We start from the raw sequence: 7,407 nt of genomic DNA, 5'->3' as shown, positions 1-7,407 counted from the left end.
ACTTGAAAATTAAATAGCACATTTCTAAGCAACAAATGGGTTAAAGTAGTTACAAGAGAAATTAGAAAATATTTTGATATGCATGAAAATGAAAAAAGCATCTTATTAAAACTTATGGAATGTAGCCAAAACAATGCTTAAGGGAAATTTGTAACATATATTAAATGCCTACATTAAAAAATAAGAATTTAAAATTAATAAACTAAACTTTCATAGGAATCATAAGACACTGGAAAAAGAAAAGCAAATTAAATTTAAAGCAAATTGAAAGAAGAGAATAATAAAGATTAGGCAAAAGCAGGGACATCTTTAATTATATTTGAAATACCTGACACTTCTTTTGCCTCAAAGTAAAGATTAGTCCTGGAATCGGTTTAGAGAATGTAGGCTCTTTGCCCATGTCTCTCGTGCTACCACTCCCACAAAAAAATGATAGTGCCCTTATTCACCAAGTAGTTTGTGGATTGTCTACTTTAGATGATATACTATGCCAAGTTTTGATTTTAATCCTCAGATAATTCACATCTAATTGGGTAATTAATATGCAAGCACTGACAACACTGCAGACACCCTCCAGGAAATGAGGATGCAGAGTTTCCTCTGTGATGTCAAGGACTTTAAGGGTTGTAGATGCTGCCATTGTCAAACAACTGCTTGGTGATCAGACGAAAGGAGAAGAGGTAGGCAGTGTTCAGCATGTTCAGCAGTGTGGCTTCACTGGCTTCCATATTGTCCTCAGTACTAATCAGCTGTACATCACTGAGGATTTCAACAGTGCCCCTGGAGATTTAAGTGGTGATGACTAAAGCCTGTAAGAAAAATGTCTTCTTGGGCCCCAGACCCAATGGCGCAAGCACAGACATCAGCTGGGACCTGTTGGCCAGCAGTACATCCCTAATCTCAGTGAAGTCCTCTTTGGCGAACACAAAGCCCACATTCCCTCAGATATGAGGCAACAGTTTCTCCAGAGCTCAGTTGTTTTCTGGATAGCCTCAGATGGCCTTGTGCATTACAGTGTTCCTGTCCATCAGCTCCCTCAGAAGTACATGTGGATCTATATCTGCTTGGAACCTACATTGTCAGTCCCACAATGAGGCATTTCGGAAATCATCTAAAAGTTGGATGATCTTAAGGAAGTGGTTGGACTTCCACGTTGTCCCTTCTTGCCTGGACATCATGAAGGTGTATCAGAGATTATCGTGCAGGGTTTAAAAACAATATCACCACCGACTCAAGATGGCGTGGTGAGAACAACCCAGGATTGAAGTTCTCGGTGAACGAATGGAGGGTGAATCAGGACCGCATTTCCAGATGGATCTTTGTTGCCCACAGAACGGGGAAATGCCCAGGTATAAAAGAGACATGGGACGCCAGTGCAGTGGTTTTGGCTGGTGCAGATGGTGGCTGGTGCAGCTGGCAGCTGGCGCTACAGTGCAGTGGCACTCCAAAGCACTCTGCACAAAGCGCACTGGTCCGGGTACCCTGTTTAACCGGCAATCTGAGACTTGAGAGGGCAGATTGGCATATCCATCTGATTGAACGGGACTTGGACAGTGAGCCAGGCCAGGAGATTTCAGGAAAACGGCGTTTGGGCCAATGCAGTGGGACCAACAAAATGGCAATTCCAAATGCTCTGGGTGGAGAGTTTCACTGTGGGCACAGCTGAACCCAGGACGGTGCAGCTCGGTGGGTGAGGGGCGTCCGCCAGTACCGAGGATATCCACCCCTACTGAGATTACACTCCCATTGCTGATGCAGCCTGCCATTGCTGAGGCAACCCACAACAACAGAGAGACTCTGCCGCAGGGCAAAGCCCGTGGCAGCAGGGCACAGACCACAGCAGCAGGGCAGAGCCTGAAGCAACAGGGCAGACCTTACACCAGCAGGGTGGAGCCACAGCAGGCAAATAGTGACTAGACTGCCTCCTAGCGGGGCAGGACAGCACAACGGAAACTCATAAAGAAAGCACCAACCCCCTGAGACAGAGCATTTGAGAAAAAAGGGTTTTTTTAATGAGTTCTGCTGCAGCAGAATTAAACGTAGCAGCCTAATAGCCCTGAATGAACAACAGAGCTGACAGCTCAGCAATTGAGCTCCTATAAAGTACAGACTGTCTCCTCAAGCAGCTCCCTGACCCCTCTATATCCAGAAGACTGACATTTGGCAGGCATCATTCTGGGAAAAAGATAGCAGAAAAAGAAACTGGTAGCATCCCTCACTGTTCCACAGCTGCTATAGGTGCACCCCAGACAAGCAGGGCCTGGAGTGGACCTCAGCAGTCATACAGTGGAGGGGCTGGACTGGTAGAAGGAAAACAAAGTAACAGAAATACTTCATCATCAACAATCTGGGCATCCACTCAGAGACTCAATCAAAAAGTCAGCAACTACACAGATGACAGGTGGATAAATCCACAAAGATGGGAAGATACCAGCTCAAAAAGGAGGAAAACACCAGAAACCAGAACACCTTGCCTCCTACAAAGGACCAAAACTCCTCACCAGCAAGGGAACGAAGCAGGACAGAGAATGACTGTGACGAAATGATGGAACTAGACTTCAGAAGGTGGATAATGAGAAACGTTTGTGAGCTAAAAGAACATGTATTAAATCAATGCAAAGAAACAAAGAACCTTAAAAAAAGATTTGAAAAAAGATTCGAGGAAATGATAACAAGAATGGATAACTAAGAGAGGAATATGAATGAATTGAAGGAGCTGAAAAACACAATACGAGGACTTAACGAAGCATACACAAGTTTCAATAGCCGAATTGACCAAGCAGAAGAAAGACTATCAGAAGTTGAAGACCAACTCAATGAAATAAAATGAGAAACCAAGATTAGAGAAAAAGTGCTAAAAGGAAGGAGCAACGTCTCCAAGAAATGTTAACCCTAAATGTAAATGGGCTAAATGCACCAATCAAAAGACACAGACTAGCAAATTGGATAAAAAACCAAAACCTGTCAGTGTGCTGTATCCAGGAAACCCATCTCACATGCAAGGATACACAAAGGCTCAAAAGAAAGGGATGGAGGAAGATTTACCAAGCAAATGGAGAGAAAAAAGAAGCAGGAGTTGCAATTTTTGATTCTGATAAAATAGACTTTAAAGCAACAAAGATCAAAAGAGACAAAGAAGGTCATTACATAATGGTAAAAGGATTGATACAACAAGAAGAGCTAACGATCCTAAATATATATGGACCCAATACAGGAGCACCCAGATATATAAGGCAAGTTCTCAATGACTTAAGAAGAGACTTAGACTTCCACACAATAATAGTGGGAGACTTTAACCCTCCACTGTCAATATTAGACAGATCAACCAGACAGAAAATCAACAAGGATATCCAGGGCTTGAACTCAGACCTGGAACAAGCAAACCTGAGAGACATTTACAGAACTCTCCACCCCAAATCCACAGAATATACATTCTTCTCAGCACCACATCACACCTACTATAAAATTGACCACAAAACTGGAAGTAAACCACTCCTCAGCAAATGCAAAACAATGGAAATCATAACAAACAGTATCTGAGACCATAGTGCAATCAAGTTAGAAATTAGAATTCAGAAACCAATGCAGAACCACAGAGCTTCATGGAAATTGAACAACTGGCTCTTGAATGTTGACTGGATCAATAATGAAATGAAGGCAGAAATAAAGAAGTTCTTTGACACCAATGAGAACGAAGGCACAACATGCCAGAATCTCTGGGACACATTTAAAGCAGTCTCTAGAGGAAAATATATAGCAATAAGTGCCCACATGAGGAGAATGGAGAGATCCAAAATTGACACCCTATCATCAAAATTGAAAGAGCTAGAGGAGCAAGATCAAAAAAACTCAAAACCTAGTAGAAGAAAAGAAATAACTAAGATTAGAGCTGAACTGAAGGAGATAGAGACACATAAAACTCTGCAAGGAATCAACAAATCCAAGAGCTGGTTTTTTGAAAAGATCAACAAAATTGACAAACCACTAGCCAGACTGATAAAAAAGAAAAGAAAGAACAACCAAACAGATGCAATAAAAAATGATAAAGGGGAAATCACCACAGATTCCACAGAAATTCAAACCATCATCAGAGAATATTACAAACAACTCTATGCACATAAACTAGTAAACCTAAAAGAAATGGATAAATTCCTGGACTCCTATGTCCTCCCAAGCCTAAACCAGGTGGAAGCTGAAACTATGAATAGACCAATAACAAGGTCAGAAGTCGAGGCAGCAATTAAGAGCCTACCACACACAAAAAAGCCAAGGTCCAGAAGGGTTCACAGCCGACTTCTACCAGACACACAAAAGAAGCTAATACCATTCCTTCTGAAACTATTCCAAATAATCCAAAAAGAGGGAATACTTTCCAAATCATTTTATGAGATCAACATCATCCTGATACCAAAACCCGGCAGAGACCCAACAAGAAAAGAAAACTTCAGGCCAATATCCATGATGAACATAAATGCAAAAATCTTCAATAAAGTATTGGCAAACCGATTGCAACAGCACATCAAAAAACTTATCCATCATGATCAAGTAGGATTCATCCCAGGGATGCAAGGCTGGTTCAACATACGCAAGTCTACAAACGTAATTCACCACATAAACAGAACCAAAAACAAAAACCACAGAATTATCTCAATTGACATAGAGAAGGCATTCGACAAAATTCAACAGGCCTTTGTGCTAAAAACCCTCAATAAAGTCGGTATCAATGGAATGTATCTCAAAGTAATAAATGCTATCTACAACAAACCAACAGCCAATATCATACTGAAAGGACAAAAACTGGAAGCATTCCCTTTGAAATCCGGCACTAGACAAGGATGCCCTCTTTCACCACTCCTATTCAATATAGTACTGGAAGTTCTAGCCAGAGCAATCAGGCAAGAAAAAGAAATAAAGAGTATTCAAATTGGAAAGGTGGAAGACAAATTGTCTCTATTTGCAGATGACGTGATAGTATACGTATAAGACCCCATCGCCTCAGTCCAAAAACTCCTGGAACTGATAAGCAACTTCAGCAAAGTCTCAGGATATAAAATCAATGTGCAAAAATCACAAGCATTCGTCTACACCAATAACAGACTTAAAGAGAGCCAAATCAAGAACAAACTGCTATTTACAATTGCACAAAAAGAATAAAATACCTAGGAATAGAACTCACAAAAAACGTAAGGGACCTCTTCAAGGAAAACTACAAACCACTGCTTAATGAAATAAGAGAAGACACAAACAGATGGAGAAACTTTCCATGTTCATAATTAGGAAGAATCAATGTCGTGAAAGTGGCTATCCTGCCCAAAGTAATGTACAGAATCAACGCTATCCCCATCAAGCTGCCATTGACTTTCTTCACAGAACTGGAAAAAACCACCTTAAACTTCATATGGAACCAAAAGAGAGCCCGCATAGCCAAGTCAATTCTAAGCAAAATGAACACAACGGGAGGCATCACACTACCGAATTTCAAACTATACAAGGCTACAGTAATCAAAACAGCATGGTACTGGTACCAAAACAGATATATAGACCAATGGAACAAAACAGAGGCATCAGAGGCAACACAACATATCTACAACCATACAATCTTTGATAAACCTGACAAAAACAAGCAATGGGGAAAGGATTCCCTGTTTAATAAATGGTGTTGGAAAAACTGGCTAGCCATGTGCAGAAAGCAGAAACTGGAACCCTTCCTGACACCTTACACTAAAATTAACTCCAGATGAATTAAAGACTTAAACATAAGACCTGGCACCATAAAAACCCTAGAAGAAAATCTAGGCAAAACCATTTAGGACATAGGAGTAGGCAAGGACTTCATGAACAAAACACCAAAAGCATTGGCAGCAAAAGCCAAAATAGACAAATGAAACCTAATCAAACTCCACAGCTTCTGCACAGCAAAAGAAACAGTCACTGGAGTGAATAGGCAACCAACAGAATGGGAAAAAATTTTTGTAGTTTACCTATCTGACAAAGGGCTGGTATCCAGAATTTACAAAGAACTCAAACAGATTTACAGGAGAAAAACAAACAAGCCTATTCAAAAATGGGCAAAGGATATGAACAGACACTTTATAAAAGAAGACATATATGAGGCCAATAATCATATGAAAAAATGCTCATCATCACTGCTCATCAGAGAGATGCACATCAAAACCACATTGTGATACCATCTCACACCAGTTAGAATGGCGATCATTAAAAAATCTGAGACAATAGATGCTGGAGAGGATGTGGAGAAAAAGGAACACTTTTACACTGTTGGTGGGAGTGTAAATTAGTTCAACCATTGTGGAAGACAGTGTGGCTATTTCTCAAGGCCTTAGAAATAGCAATCCCATTACTGGGTATATATCCAAAGGACTATAAATCGTTCTACTATAAGGACACATGCACACGAATGTTCATTGCAGCACTGTTTACAATAGCAAAGACCTGGAACGAACCCAAATGCCCATTGATGATAGACTGGACTGGGAAAATGTGGCACATATACACCATGGACTATTATGCAGCAATCAGAAATGATGAGTTCGTGTCATTTGTAGGGATATGGATGAATCTGGAGAATATCACTTTCATAGGGATACCTGGCAAGAGTCTTGTTGGTCACATTTTGGCAAATCTAATACATAAATTTACTTCTTATTGTTTACAGTGTTTTATGAACTGTTGTGAATTAATCTGTCATTATTTACCAAATTACCAAGTGTTTCAGCTTCCTTGGCTCCATTTCTACATTTTAGCCACACTGTATAAAATCATCCCTGAGGTGCCAGGCATGGTGGCTCATGCCTGTAATCCAAGCACTTTGGAAGCCAAGGCAGGCAGATCACCTGAGGTCGGGAGTTCAAGACCGGTCTGACCAACATGGTGAATCCCTGTCTTAAAAAAAAAAAAAAGAAAAAATATCATCCCTGAGGAGCTCTTTTATTTTTAGGTATAAAGATAATATAAATATAAGATAGCAAGTTATGTTTAAGATATTTTGGGGGAAAACATTACTATACATCTCTTTCTTCTTTATTTCTTAAAAATATTTGGTATGTATAAGATAGAGAAAGCTATGATTGAAAAGACAAACATCACAATAGGTGATCTAGAGAAATGATTATTTTTGTACTCTTCTGTACTTTTGTGTTCTAGACATCCACTAATGTCCAGAATCTCTAATGTCTTTACAAATAAATAAATATGACTTTCTCCAATTTTTTTGTAGATATGTAATTGAGATAACATAAAGTAGGAGAACAGCATTGAAGATAGACAGTAAGCCTTTGGAATAATTCAGAAGAGACCACACATACTGAAATGAATTTATTTTAGCCTGATCTAACCTTTGGATCATATCCCTCCCAGAGGAGATAAAGAAATCCATCCACCAGTGCA

At 40.0% G+C, this 7,407-nt stretch overlaps 1 pseudogene; it reads right to left on the bottom strand.

Moving 5' to 3' along the window:
• Nucleotides 1-445: 445 nt before the first annotated feature.
• Nucleotides 446-1,175, bottom strand: LOC100386185 (large ribosomal subunit protein uL10 pseudogene; annotated as a pseudogene).
• Nucleotides 1,176-7,407: the final 6,232 nt, after the last annotated feature.

The sequence above is a fragment of the Callithrix jacchus genome, chromosome 6, assembly GCF_049354715.1.
Source record: "Callithrix jacchus isolate 240 chromosome 6, calJac240_pri, whole genome shotgun sequence".
Lineage (NCBI taxonomy): Eukaryota > Metazoa > Chordata > Mammalia > Primates > Cebidae > Callithrix > Callithrix jacchus.
Note: the sequence above shows the minus strand (reverse complement) of the source record. Positions and strands in the feature narration are given on the sequence as shown.